Source organism: Cornus florida, unplaced genomic scaffold (genome assembly GCF_030987335.1).
Source record: "Cornus florida cultivar Cherokee Brave unplaced genomic scaffold, ASM3098733v1 CherokeeBrave_3.0.0_Hap2_Chr03, whole genome shotgun sequence".
Classification (NCBI taxonomy): Eukaryota; Viridiplantae; Streptophyta; class Magnoliopsida; order Cornales; family Cornaceae; genus Cornus; species Cornus florida.
In genome coordinates this window covers 8,895,007-8,911,078 of record NW_026775573.1, presented here as the reverse complement: position 1 = coordinate 8,911,078, position 16,072 = coordinate 8,895,007, and the positions used below count along the sequence as shown (strand labels likewise).

General features: G+C 37.2%; 1 protein-coding gene across 1 annotated transcript in view; it reads right to left on the bottom strand.

Moving 5' to 3' along the window:
- LOC132299348 (disease resistance protein RGA2-like) overlaps positions 1 to 16,072 on the bottom strand; it is a 38,020-nt gene that overhangs the window by 1,768 nt on the left and 20,180 nt on the right. The gene's annotated exons all lie outside the window — the stretch shown is intronic.

Below are 16,072 nucleotides of genomic sequence, written 5' to 3'. Positions count from 1 at the left end.
TTTTAAAAAAAGGGGATTTTTGGGAAGAAATATTGATTAAATGGTTTTGAGAAAACCCGATCGCCGCGGAGTCACCAAAGGGCCGGTGTGTTAATGTAACCTAGAGGGCATTAGGAAAAACACCCTAGCGTGGTTAAGCTATCTGGGCCCTAAATGACGTCACGGGGTACTAAGGGTCAGGGACAGTAGCCAATTCTTCTCTCGTGTCGCTGCGGAGTCACCAACGGACGGGTTATATTAACAGTTTGAAAAGTGATGGATTTGGATTTCGAAAGTGGGGAGCGACATACATAGCATCGCATATCATGGCACGACATTGTTTATTTGAAAATTAGAATTAATGTTGTATCATTTCCCGGCATAGCATGACCCCCATCCTTCATTCCTATTCATTGTTTGGATTCACGGGGTCACAAGAGGTGTGTCTTAAGCACCACCTATTGAGCAGTTTTGCTCACCCCTTATTATTAATATTTTTCAGGATACGGAAAAGAGGTGGCGAACGACCATCCACCATAAGTTTAGACGGGATTGGAAATTTATATTTTGCTATTTTCGTTTTATAACTTTAATATTTTGTAAATATAAATTTTGACTATTCTGTAAAATTTTAGTATAATTTGTATAATGTTGTAAATTATGAACTTTTGATTTCAGCTATATTTCATGAACTGTAAATTGATGTAATTAGATTATGTCCCTTGTAAAGGAGTATGAGACTAAGTAGTGGACTCGTACTTTCATTTATTTATTTATTTTATTGAAGGAATTGGAGCGTAGGGACTCTGATTATATGTATATAGTTATTTTGGGAATTGGTATATTTGTATTGTCTGTGTTATATATATATATATATATATATATATATATATATATATATATGTGTGTGTGTGTGTAATTGTGTGGTGTATATAGAAAATGAAAATAAAAGAATAAGTTATTTATTTAGATTGGTGGGACCCACCACTTATGTGAATTTGGCCAAAAGGCTATGTTAGCTTCACATTCCGTCTCACTCCCGTAAGCCCTTTCTCTATCAACTTTCTGGTTCTTTTTCTTTGTCTTTTCAAAGAAGGATTCAATCATTGATTTCTTTCTCATTTCTTGATATTTTTGAATGCCGTTTGCGGCAAATTGAAACTCACAGCGAGGTCTATAAGTTGATAGGAGCAATTCCTTGATTGGTGCACCATAGGAAATTCGAAATCCTAGGATTTGAGGTGAAGAAATTGGGGGTTTTCATAATTTTGAAGGTAGGGGTTCTAATTCATATGTTCTTGAGCCTTTTTGTGAATTACTCTACTTAATTGATGATTAGCATGCTTAAATTGTAGAAATTTTTTTTTTGCTTTATTATATATATATATATATATATATTGTGCCAAAGTTGTGACTATGTGTTGCTTGATATATATGATAATGAAGCATGTAAATTGTTGATTAATTCAAGCTTATTGTGCCTTTAGTGCTAGATTGGTGATTAGAAAGCATGAAAGAAAATTTTAGAATTTTTTTAATGTTGCTATATGCAAGTGTGTTGATTTGTGAAATATGAAAATCTTATGTTGATTTGTGATTTGTAAAAATCCTTCATTTGACATGGCATTGGGAAGCATGAAACATTCATGCATATCATTGGGACTGAATGGGAAAAATTGATTTGAAAGAAAGGAAATGGATTTTGGGAAAGAATTTTAAAAATGATTCTTGTGAAAACCCGGCCACCTAGGAGTTGCCTAGGGACCGCGGTTTTAGTGAGGCCTAGAGGGGATTAGGGAGATCGCCTTAGTGTGGTTGAGTTACCTGGGCCCCAAATGACACCCTGGAGTTGCCATGGGTCAGGGACAGTGGCCAATCCTCCTCTCGTGCCGCCATAGAGTTGCCATGGGACGGGTTCACTAATAGTTTGAAAATGATGATGGAAATGGTTTTAAAAAATGGGGAGTGACATTACATGGCATGGCATATCATTGTATGTCATATTCATTTGTGGTATCGGATTAATGATGTGGTATTGTAGTTATATTTTTACTCCTAGCATTATATGATCTCAATTTCCTTATTTATATTCATTGTGTGGATTCACGGGATCTCAAGAGGTGTGCCTTAGGCACTACCTACTGGGCAATTTTGCTCACCTCTATTATTTAACATTTTTTCAGGGCTCGGAAAAGAAATGGCGGATGATAATCCCCCGCAAGCTTGAAAAAGATTAGGAATTGTATTTTGTTATCTTTTGTATCTTAGCCTATTTTTTTTGTATTGTCTTAAATTATGTAAAAGAGTATTTATTTTTACAAATCATGGCCCTGTAACATAACTAAGATACTTGATTATTTTTGTTGTAAACTGAAACCATGTAAATGCTTAAGTTGAAGGGGATGACGAGGATGGGCTAATTTGGCAAGGTTGTTGACGTTGTGGTATTGAGGAATGCATTATATTTCTTTTGTATTGTGTGTTGGGGTAGGTTGGAGAGGTCTTGAAAGACCGTTTTTTTTTTTTTCATTTGAACAGGTTGTTGTAGGACCATTTTTAGTGAGGCCATACCGAAATTTTTTTAATTTTTTTTTTTCTTATTTTTGGTATTCAGTTTAGAGTCGTTACAAATTTGGTATCAGAGCCTTGGTTCGAAAACCATTAGGACGACGGGTAGAGGCCTACATAGGGGTTGTATGGGAAGTTATTCGCATAGTTTGTGTGATTAATTGGTAAAGTGTTTTGCTATGTGGAAAAACATGTTTAACTGTTTACATGTTTACATGCTTACGTGCTTACGTGCTTATATGTTTATATTAATGTGTTCATTGCCTAGTCTTGCATGCTAAGTGTTAGTATAGCATCCTTTTATGTTGAGTTGTTCACGGTTAGACCTTAGTGTTATCGTTATTGAATCGTTTTATTTGTTTTTTTAGCACGATGTCACGGCGTGAGGAAACCAGGGAAGTTGGCCCTAGACCGACTAAGGGTGATGTTAGTAAGAGCTACAGCTCCAATCCGGATGAGCTAAATGATGAGGACACACTTTTTAGGGACTTGATTCCCCCGAGAGTTGTCCCCATAAGGAGGGATAATGTTGAAGCACCCGTAGAAGTGGGTGAAGGTTCTGTGGCATTGGAGTTGAATCGTTTGTTGCAAAATGCCGTGAGGGCAACGATTGCTGCTCAGTCGCAGTCGGCACCACAACCTATAGTTCAAGTTGAGGAGACGCCAGCTCAGAAGCTTCTCAAGATCATTAAGGGATTTTCTCAGCTGATGCCGGTTATGTTTGAGGGCGGTGCGGATCCAATGGCAGCACACGACTACATGGATCAAGTTGAAACACAGTTGACCTCAATGGATGTGACAGAGGATCACCTGAAGATCATCTTAGTAACTTACAAGTTTGCTAAGGATGCCAAACTTTGGTGGAAGACGGTTACGAATCGGCATAAAGTGGTAGAGATGAGTTGGGACAAGTTCAAGGAACTATTTTACGAGAAGTATTTTCTTCCTTTTAAAAGATGGGAGTTAAAAGGCCAGTTTCTTGGCCTTATTCAAGGCAATATGTCAGTGGCGGAGTATGAGAACAAGTTCACTTCACTTTCTCGCTTTGCTCCGGAAATGGTAAGAGATGAAGTTGACAAGACTCGAAAATTTGTTTCCGGTCTTAATGATAGAATGAGGCCGTTGATAACGGCACAGTTTATTAAAGTTTATTCTGAGGCAGTAGAGAGGGCCTTGATGCTTGAAGCTGGTATTAAAGATAAGGATGCAAGAAGGGAGCAGTAGAAGTAAAAGAAGAATGCAGGGTCATTTTCAGAGAGACCTTCAGGGAAGAGGAATAGGGGTGGTTCATCTTAGTTTTAGGGGCAGCAGTCAGCACGATCCGCTCTCACCACTCCTATGCCAGCAGGGTCTACCAGGAGTGGTGTCATTTGTTATCGTTGTAATCAGCCGGGTCACTACAAGTCAGAGTGTCCACAGACATCGGTTAATTCTGGGGCTTGTTTTGGTTGTGGCCAGTAGGGCCATAAGGTTAATAATTGTCCTAATCAGGGAGCAGGCACCGGTAGTGGCAGAGGGTCGGCTACAGTTCAGTAGGTTTCAGACCACCACCACAGCTTGCCATGTCTTCTCAGGGTTCACGGCCAGTTAGGAGTGATACTCCTACTATGTCAGTGCAGCAGTCAGGTGTTCAGGTTGGCAGTCCTCAGGCACAGGCACCACAGGGACGTGTCTTTGCACTTACACAGGCCGATGCATCTTCTAGTCCATTTATTCTCCGAGGTATATTTCCAATGTTTGGTTCTTGGGCCCGTGTTTTGTTTGACTCTGGTACATCTCATTCCTTCGTGTCATCATCATTTGCATTTGCATCAGGGTTAGAGGTCAGTTTCATGGATCGGGAATTGTATGTTGATACGCCAGTTGTGGTTTCAGTGTCTTTGAGCCGAGTCGTGAGGGATTGTCCCATTGTGATAGCCGGGCGTACTTTTGTGTTTGACCTTATCCTTCTGGAGATGACTAGCTTTGATGTCATTCTCGGGATGGATTGGTTAGCTTTCTTTCGTGCCACGATCTACTGTTTTAGAAGTAGAGTCACAGTTTGCACTCCCGAGGGAGACAATTTCTTTTTCGTGGGAAATCGGAGTGATTCCCACATTTCATCGTTTTATGGAGTTCGTGGATGGCGTCGTGGTGATTACTTTTTGGCTAGCCTTATAGTCGAAGAGGATGATGTTGTGGAAGAAGATTATCCTGCAGTTGTTCGTGATTTTCTGGATGTGTTTCCAGAGGATTTGACAGAGTTGCCTCCACACTGAGAAGTGGAGTTCTCTATTGATTTGATGCCAGGTACCGCGCTGATTTCTATGGGATCGTATCGTATGGCACCAGTTGAATTGGAAGAATTAAAAAGGTAGCTTGATGTTTTGAGGATGAAAAGTTTCATCCGACCGAGTGTGTTACCGTGGGGCGTACCGGTCCTGTTTCCTAAGAAGAAAGATGGTTCTTTGAGGTTGTGCATTGATTACCAGAAGTTGAATCATGCCACCATCAAGAACAAGTATCATTTGTCAAGGATAGATGATTTGTTTGATTAGTTTAGAGGAGCCAGTTGTTTTTCGAATATTGACTTGAGGTCTGGCTACTATCAGTTATGGGTCAGGGATGAGGATATCCCAAAGACAGCATTCCGTACACGGTATGGACACTATGAGTTCCTTGTTATACCTTTTAGCTTGACTAATGCGCCAGCGGCATTCATAGACTTAATGAACTGCGTCTTTCACGATTACTTGGACCAGTTTGTGGTAGTTTTCATGGATGACATTCTCGTGTATTCACGGACTCGAAAGGAGTACGAGGTCCATTTGAGTATTGTTTTACAGATTTTGCAGGAGCACCGATTGTATGCCAAATATGAGAAATGTGAGTTTTGGCTACATAAGGTGAAATTTTTAGGGCATGTTGTTTCAGAAGGTGGAGTGTCGGTGGATCCATCAAAGGTTGAAGAAGTTTTGACTTGGGAGCAACCCAAGAATGTTTTTGAGATTCGGAGTTTCCTTGGCCTAGCGGGTTACTATCGGAGATTTTGAAGGATTTCTCCCGTCTAGCAGCTCCTATGACCCGTTTGACCCGGAAAGGGATCAAGTTTACGTGGAATGAAGCCTGTGAGTTATCTTTTTAGGAGTTGAAGACAAGGTTGACTACAGCTCCAGTGTTGGTGATACCTGAGCGTGGCTTGGGTTATGTGATTTATTGTGACGCTTCACATGATGGTTTGGGATGTGTGTTGATGCAGGATGGTAGAGTAGTGGCTTATGGGTCTCTACAGTTGAAAACTCACGTGCTTAACTACCCTACTCATGATTTGGAGTTAGCGGCAGTCGTATTTGCTTTGAAGTGTTGGAGACATTACTTGTATGGTGAGAGATTCAAGGTGTACTCGGATCATAAAAGTCTCAAGTACCTTTTCTCCCAAAAGGATTTGAACAACAGACAAAGAAGATGGGTTGAGTTCTTGGAGGACTACAATTTTGACTTGCAGTATCATCCGGGCAAGGCAAATGTGGTAGCAGATGCCTTAAGCAGGAAATCTCGTGGGACTCTGGCCTGTTTGGCTATTTGAAAGTGGAAGATGCTTAAGGATTTGGCAGAGATGGGATTGTATTGTTTTGATGACGATGTTGGCAGCGAGCCGGCATTCTTGTTTAGTCTTGTGGCTCAGCCTACTCTTGTTGTACGAGTGATTGAGTCACAGAGACAGGACCCGGATTTAGATGTCATTCACGCTTTGATCTCTAGTGGTGAGACAGTGAAAGATTGGGCCTTACATGCAGATGGGGGTCTACGGTTCAAGGGTTTGTTGGTGGTTCCCACAGTTTGTCATGAGGACGTCTTACGGGAGTTTCACACTTTCCGCTTTGCAGTTCATCCAGGTGGTACCAATTTGAGACGTCAGTATTGGTGGAACGGGATAAAAAAAGATATTGCTCAGTTTGTGGCTAAGTGCCTTAGCTGTTAGCAGGTGAAGGCCGAGCATCAGAGACCGGCCGGTTTGTTGCAACCATTACCTATAGCACAATGGAAATAGGAACATATTGCTATGGATTTTGTGACAGGTCTTCTAAGGTCACGGAGGGGCAATGAAGCCGTATGGGTCATCATTGACAGGTTGACTAAGACGGCTCACTTTTTGCCTAGTAAGGTAACAGATGATGCAGAGAAGCTTGGTGTACTTTATGTGAAGGAGATTGTAAGGTTGTATGGAGTTCCAGTAACCATTGTCTCAGATAGAGATGCCAAGTTCACTTCAAAGTTCTGGGAAGGACTTCAAGCAGCATTTGGTTCAGCGTTGCATCTTAGTATGACATTCCATCCACAGACAGACAGCCAGTCGAAGCATACTATCCAGATTTTGGATGACATGCTTCGGGCATGTGTACTTGATTTGAGAGGTAGTTAGGAGGATCACCTTCCACTCATTGAGTTTGCCTACAACAATAGTTATCAGGTGAGCATTCAGATGGCTCCATTTGAGGCGTTGTATGGTAGACCTTGTAGGTCTCCTGTTTGTTAGACCCGACATTGTACTCGAGACTACTGAGAAGATTAAGCTGATCAGACAAAGGTTACTTACAACTCAGAGCCAACAGAAGAGTTATGCAGAAAAGCGAAGACGGCCGTTATCTTCTGAGGTGGGAGACCACGTTTTTCTACGAGTTTCTCCACGAAAAGAGTTGATGAGATTTGGGAAAAGTGGCAAGTTGTCGCCACGATTCATTGGACCGTTTGAGATTTTAGACCATGTAGGAGAAGTTGCCTACAGACTTGCTTTACCGCCATAGATGGACAAAGTTCATAATGTTTTCCATGTGTCAATGTTACGGAAGTACGAGCCAGATCCATCTCACATTTTGAGTTGGGTTGATGTGGACATTGATGAGGATGTTTCCTACGAGGAGGGACCAATTCAGATCCTTGACACATAACAGAAGGTGTTGAGGAACAAGACGATACCCATGGTGAAAGTTCTTCGGAGACACCACGGAGTTGAGGAGGCTACTTGGGAGCTCAAACAGGAGGTTCGCTCCAAGTATCCAGAGTTGTTTTCTTCCTCAGGTATGTCTTGATTTCGGGGACGAAATCTTTTAAAGTTGGAGAGAATGTAATGTCTGTGTTATATATATATATATATATATATATATATATATATATATATATATATATATGTATGTATGTATGTAATTGTGTGGTGTATATAGAAATGAAAATAAAAGAATAAGTTATTTATTTAGATTGGTGGGACCCACCACTTATGTGAATTTGGCCAAAAGGCTATGTTAGCTTCACATTCCGTCTCACTCTCGTAAGCCCTTTCTCTCTCAACTTTCTAGTTCTTTTTCTTTTTCTTTTCAAGCAAAGATTCAATCCTTGATTTCTTTCTCATTTCTTGGTACTTTTGAATGCCGTTTGCGGCAAATTGAAGCTCACAGCGAGGTCTACAAGTTGACAGGAGCAATTCCTTGATTGGTGCACCATAGGAAATTCGAAATCCTAGGGTTTGAGGTGAAGAAATTGGAGGTTTTCATAATTTTGGAGGTAGGGGTTCTAATTCACATGTTCTTGAGCCTTTTTGTGAATTACTCTACTTAATTGATGATTATCATGCTTAAATTGTAGAAATTTTTTTTTGCTTTATTATATATATATATATATATATATATATATATATATTATGTCAAAGTTGTGACTATGTATTGCTTGATATATATGATAATGAAGCATGTAAATTGTTAATTAATTCAAGCTTATTGTGCCTTTAGTGCTAGATTGGTAATTAGAAAGCATGAAAGATAATTTTAGAATTTTTTTTATGTTGTAAAGCATGTCTAAGTATTAAATTTTCATGCCTATTATGATTAATTTGCTAGAAATTCCAATACGAAAGTGTGTTGATTTGTGAAATATGAAAATCTTATGTTGATTTGTGATTTGTAAAAATCATTCATTTGACATGGCATTGGGAAGCATGATACATTCATGCATATCATTGGGAAGGAATGGGAAAAATTGATTTGAAAGAAATGAAATGGATTTTGGGAAAGAATTTTGAAAATGATTTTTGTGAAAAACCCGGCCGCCTAGGAGTTGCCTAGAGACCGCGGCGTTAGTGAGGCCTAGAGGGGACTAGGAAGATCGCCCTAGTGTGGTTGAGTTACCTGGGCCCCAAATGACTCCATGAAGTTGCCATGGGCCAGGGACAGTAGCCAATCCTCCTCTCGTGCCGCCATGGAGTTGCCATGGGACGGGTTCACTAACGGTTTGAAAATGATGATGGAAATGATTTTGGAAAATGGGGAGTGACATTGCATGGCATATCATTGCATGTCATATTCATTTGTGGTATCGGATTAATGATGTGGTATTGTAGTTATATTTTTACTCCTATCATTATATGATCCCAATTTCCTTATACCTATTCATTGTGTGGATTCACGGGGTCTCAAGAGGCGTGCCTTAGGCATTACCTACTGAGCAATTTTGCTTACCCCTATTATTTAACATTTTTTTAGGGCTCGGAAAAAAAGTGGTGTGATGTTTCTGATTTTTCAGTATTTTCATTTTTCCAATAATTTGTGGAGACAAGGGTATTTCTGTCTTTTCGCATGTTGTGTTCGGGATTATGGTTGGGTCTAGTTGCATTTTTGTGCATTTAATTTTATATGATTTTTGTAGCATTCATGTGGTGCATTTTTGTGTATGTAGTGTAAAATTGGAGCAAAAAAGAAAATGAAAAATAAAATTAGAAATTGGCGAGACCCACCATTAACCACAAAGTGGTCTAGAGACCACATTTCTTCATTCACATTCTCTCTCTCCCGTAGCTTCTCTCCCTCTCTCATTTTCCTTTTCTTTTTTTTTTCCACTTGAAAGACAAATCTTTGAGCTTTGATTATTCTCTCAATTCTTGGCGGATTAAGGTGCCGTTTAAGGCAAAACAGAGAGCACGACGAGCTCTACGCACTCATACCAACAATTTCAGTTTTGAGCCTTCCTTTGGAGTTCGAATTTGAGGACCCATTTTAAGGGTTTTGTCCATTTTCGAGGTAGGGGCCCTTAATCCACTTCCTTCTTGTTCCATTGTGAGTTATATCTCCTTTGTGTGATAAACATGCTTAATTTGAGAGTTAATTATTTCAATGTTGTGTAATTGATGTCTAAAGAAATTCATGATTTTGATTATGAGTGAAAAGCATGTTATGGTGATAGTTTTGTTGTGTTTAATGTGTTGATGACTCAATTGATGATGTTGAATATGATATATGCTTAGTTGTGAAGTAATTATGAAATGTAAAACTTCTACATGCCATAATATTGTAAGCTTGAAACACATATACATGTACATGCCATTGGGTTGCATGAAATGGGAGAAATCAGTTTTCGAAATGAAAACGGGAATCTTGGGAGAAGAGTTTTTGTGAAATGGTTTTGCTAAACCCGGTCGCTGCGAGGTTACCAACGGGCTGGAGGTTAATATAGCCTAGAGGGGACTAGGGAGTCGCCTTAGCGTGGTTGAGCTAGCTGGGCCCCATAATGACGCCGCGGGGTTACCAAAGGTCAGAGACATTAGCCAATCTTCCTCTCGTGTCGCGACGGGGTTACCAAAGGGCGGGCTGTATTAACAGTTGGAAAGTATGGTTTTGAGAAATGAAAAATGGGGAGTGACATATCATGCATTGCATTATATAGTTTACACTTGGAATTGACATTGAAGTTGTTTTAACCCTACATTGCATGATCCCCATTTCCCATTGGCCTATGCTTTGATTGGATTCACAAGGATACAAGATGTGTATCTTAAGTGTCACCTACTGAGCATATAGCTCACCCTACTATATATTATTTTTTTCAGGTCTTGGAAAAGAACCGGCGGATGCCAATCTTCCTCAAAATTGAAAGTTATTAGAAGATGATTTTTGCTATCTTGTATTTAGCTATTTCATGTGTAATTATAATTTTGGGAATGTAATTAAGTTTGTGAATGATCCTTGAGAAAATGTAATTAAGCCTTACTCACTCAAAATCAGTTTAGTGTATTTTAGTAACATGTTGTAAATTACATTAATAACGTGGTTGTTGTACTCCAATTTATTGTTGAAATGTATTAATTTTGCACGTAAGTGTTGTGACGTGGGTGGTTGAACGATCAAAAGTTGGTGCACAGGGTTACATAGGACAGTGGAAAGTGGGAGTGAAGACAAGAACCGGTCGACATATAACCCAAACCGGTCGACCGGTATCTTCACAGTATGTTTGAGTTGTTGACGTCCCAAACCAGTATGTTTGAGTTGTTGACGTCCTAAACCAGTCAACGTATGGCATCCCATACGTCGACCGGTATCCCAAACCAGTCGACCGGTATCTTGGCAGCGGGTTTTCCCCTGTTCATATCCCAAACCAGAACGGTTCTGCCTTTTCATGTAATTACCAATTCTTAAAATTACACCTTGGCCCAAAGTGATGTTGCACGTAATTATTTTCTGACCCACCAAAATGGAATAATTATATTTCAACCACCCAAAAAACTATATTACCCCAAACCTTATTTTATTTATTATGTGGTACAAGTAAATGACTGTTTTACCCTTGAGTCTCAATTTATGGATTTATGGCAAATTACCATCTTACCCATTTTGAAACTCAACATTTTAATTTAACGTGAAATTACCGTTTCACCCTTGGATGTTTTTGGGTCGGGTTAGGACCCGTTTAATGATCCGGATCCATGAGGAGCTGGGTCGTTACAAGTGGCGGATGACAATCCCCTGCAAGCTTGAAGAAGATTAGGAATTATATTTTGTTATCTTTTGTATCTTAGCCTATTTTTTTGTATTGTCTCAAATTATGTAAAAGAGTATTTATTTTTGCAAATCATGGCCCTGTAACATAACTAAGATACTTGATTATTTTTGTTGTAAACTGAGACCATGTAAATGCTTAAGTTGAAGGGGATGACGAGGATGGGCTAATTTGGGAAAGTTGTTGATGTTGTGATATTGGGGAATGCATTATATTTCTTTTGTATTGTGTGTTGGGGCAGGTTGGATAGGTCTTGAAAGACCATTGTTTTTTTTTTTCATTTGAACAGATTGTTGTAGGACCATTTTTAGTGAAGGCCATGCCGAAATTTTTTTTTAAATTTTTTATTATTTTTGGTATTCAGTTTAGGGTCGTTACAATATTGTTTGCATTGTTCGTTGGGACATAATAGATTAGTTTATGGCCAAGTGAGGCCATTACATTTTTTTTATGCATTTGAATAAGTTGTGGTAGGACCCTTTTTAGTAGAGGTCATGTTAAATTTTTTTTTAGAATTGGTATCATTTTAGGGTCGTGACAAATTATCTCTTACCCCACTCCAAATCTCTTATATACTGAACTATAAGAGACTAATTAGGATCCACTATGAGCAAAAAAAAAAAAAGGGAGGGGGGGGTTCAAAATTTTTGGTAGACTTGAGCCCACATAAAACTCATTCAACTGGTTGTGGAGTTATAAGCCTGTCGTGTTCTCGTCACCAAATTAGGGTCACAATATTTCATAAGCCATATGAATAAATTTGTTAATTCATTAACTATCAATATAATTGAAAAAAGAGATTATGAATTGAAAAAATCAAAAAATAAATAAATAGTTTAAAAGGGGATTTTTATTTTTATTTTTTCCTCTGATTGAATTTCACCACGATAGGAAAGTTCCACGTGATTTACCTCTTCCCATTAGAAAACTTAAGGTTATAACGGAGAAAATCAAATTTAAATTTGGAAACTTAAGGAAAACTACAATTCCTATAAATATGTAAAATTAAACCGATGCTTATCACCTATTATTCACCGCGTAGAAACACCGCTAGGTATTTTTTTGTTTTGGGCACGAGAACGTGACATGCACGCAAGCTAGCTTACCCACCACGGAACCCTAGCCCTTTTCTATCTCTATAAATATACAAAGTACCACCATTTCTCTATCTCCCACGTACTCAACCCTTCTCTATGTTTATCAATCTTTCTTGCTTCTTTTTGTTTTCCAGGTCCTCTTTGATCTTGTTCTTCTTCTTCTTCTTAGTCGTGTTTGTGCACACAGACAGTGCAGGCGAAGAAAAATAAGATCAAGGAGGCCAGGAACCAGAAGGACAAGAAAGCGACATGGCGATGTCCAAGTTTGGTGATTCCAATATCAGTTTCGCGCTCTGTTGTTAAAGAAGGATGCCTTTTGATATGTAAGAATACAGTTCTTGGTTTATTCTACCAGTTACGTACTTCTCCTCTTTCTTTTTTTTTCTTTTTTTTTTAAATATATATATATATATATATATGTGTGTGTGTGTGTGTGTGTGTGTGTGTGTGTGTTTATGGAAACAATCTTGCCCCAAGTTATTTTCTCTATTTGATATGATTAATCCAGGTTGTTCATTTAATATGATTTTGTCACAAGCTATTTTTCCTGATCTTTCTGGTTTGTTGATTTAATAGGAATGTTCTAATTTGTTGATTAACATGATTTATATAGAGAGAGTAATTAGAGTTCCGTAGAAAGAGTCTTGTCGAGGTTTTAATGGAGATTTTATTGTTTAAATGAAGAAGAAGAAGATTCATGATTATATACAATTATTGTTTTATCTTCAAGTTGAATGTATATAATTTGAAATTTCTGTGCGCTAGCCTTTTGATTGTTAGTACTTGGTACTTGTGAATATATAAATTGCTCATCCTTTAAAAGATATCATGGTTATATATATATAGATATAGATATTGGGATGAATTGTGGTACTAGTTAAGTGTTTAATTAAACTTGTGCATCCCCTTAAAATTGTTCAAATCTTTATAAATTTGTGATTAAGGCGCTACTGGATTTCAACGGATGGATTTATGTTTAGTTTCTAGTTTAGATTTAGGAAAGAAATTTAGATTTGACAATCAAGATGATTCATCGAACAGGTACTAAGGATCGACTTGTTTATCTCATTTATCTTGGACTCTAAAAACAGTTTCAACCCAATGGCCCTTTTTGATCCTTACTGAAGATTCATCATATATAGATAAGCTGTAATATACAGATTGTTGGTTTCAACTTTCAAGTTGTATATATGGTGATATATATATATATGATTAATGTTGAATTATATAATTAATGTTCTCGTTAATGAGACGTTAATTGATAATAATGCCATATAAAAAGTAATTGTAGAATTTTCATATAATGAAATAAAAATTGTTCATTCCTGGGAAAAAAAAAAATGTTCATTCCTTTAAAAGAAATTATATATGATTCATCAACAACAAGCATTGCAAATGCAGATATTTTGAGGGGTCTGTTTCCTAGTTTTATATATGCATGAATTTAGTGTTTTTTTCTTTCTAATGTAATGAAAAGTTCCTTCCTTTAGTGGACAATAAACAGTCGTGCTGATTTTCTACTGTGTGTGTGAGAGTGTCCAGTATTCATGAATAAAAAAGGAAGACGATGGCATCTCCGATTGGGAAGTTCCGTTGAGGAACATGAAGAATAGTATTCAACTAAGCTTTATATATATATATATATATATATATATATATATTTTCATTGATTGGAGACTCAAATACTGTGGACTCGAACTCTCACCCTTATATTGGAAAGTAAATGAGATATCACAACAGATTTCATAGTGACCAACAATTTCTATATTTATCTCAATCTTTTTTTTCTTTCTTCATTCCATCTTTTTTATTCTCGTCTATCTTTATCATTACATTAGTGGTAATTATTGAATATAGATTTAACCCCTATTTTTTCCTTTCTCTCGTACTTTTCCTTGTATTTCATTACTAGGGATAGAAATTACCTGTCCGGCCCTATTTAAACCGACTTTGGGGAATCGTTTAAGGGATTTGGGTGGACCGGGTTTTACGCGAGTTCAATCTCACTAACTCACTCCATCTGAAGCTTCTGAATGCACTTTTATTTGTACACTTTTTTGGAGCATTGGACTAGATTTTTTAAAATCTAGTTCTATTGTTCTTTACTTTAATTTTGTGTGGTCTTATTAAATTTTATTATCATGAATATGATTTTTCTTACATTAATTACAACCATTATTATTTATCACGAGAAGAAAAAACCTCACAAAAAATTATTGCTGTAGGGTTTTTTATCTGTTGCCCTCAAAATTTGACCTTTTTTTCCCAAAGTATGTTCTCATGATACAATTTTATTGTAGGTTGGTGGAAATTTTGTTGTTAGTTACCGGGAAAAAAAAAAAAACCTGCAAAATTTATTGTTTCTCCGGTTCTGATTTTTATTCCTCAATTCAAATTGGACAATGGAGGTTTAACCATTTATTCATACCCATAATTGTTCTAAACGAGATGGGGTGGGGCGGGGGTATGTACTGACAGAATTGATCAAGTTGAACAAGTAAGAATTTATTCTCTAGACGACATTTTATTTAAGTGTCTCAACAAAAATAACAACTCATACCGGCAAGAGAGAGTGTTATATGAAATTCAAATTTTTCATCGAAATTGATAGTAGTTTTTAGCTCTTGTGTAGTTCATGTTTGTATGTGCATCTATTTTGGAAACATTGGAGTATTACTTGAACTTGATGAAAAGCATACAATTGTAAGATCATTAAGTTGGCAAATGTTTCTCAGACTTTTGAATCTAATTTCAGTAAATTAAATTCTTCTATATAATAGAATCAAATCCTTCATTTCATATATATCGGGCTGCTCTATAGTGTTTTTAACTCAATTTTTCAATCCACAAGGTGAAAATTGAAATGCTACTACTCTCTTTCAAAAGGGAGCCAAACAAGCCCCTAAATTTCTTGATTCTTTGGCAAAAACAACCATATGAAGGTTCTAACCTAAGCCCTATTTGACTATTTGCCCATTTAATGTATTCATATGAGACCCGTCTAGATCCCACATGAATTCATCATATGGCTGCAAATAAATTGGTTAGCATGTTCGGCTATTTATTTTTTGTTTATGTAATATGGTTATTTCTAGAATAAATACATGTGGAGTCTAAAATTATGAAGTTATACCATGTAAGTGAAGGCTCTTCAAAGGTTTCATAAGTATTATAAATGCTGAACTCAACACAAACAAACAAACAGGATAAATAGAGAAATATATTGCATGAAAAAAAAAAAAAAAAGCTAATTTTTATTTAACTAATTTATTAATTTATATTGTATGAAAAGGATGGTATTTTTATGGTAAACAAATATAAACCGATTATAGTATGTTTTATTATAAATAGTAAAGTTTTAATTGTAATGACCTTAAACCGATACCATTAAAAATAAAAATAAAAAAAAATAAAAAAAAAAATTGGGCATGACCTCTACTAAAAAGGGACCTACAACCACCTGCTAAAAAAACGCAATGACCCTTCATGGCCTTTCAAGACCTATCCAACCTGCCCCAACACACAATACAAAAGAACTATAATGCATTTCCCAATACCACAACATCAACAACCTTCCCAAATTAGCCCATCATCGCAATCCCCTTCAACTTAAGCATTTACATGGTCTC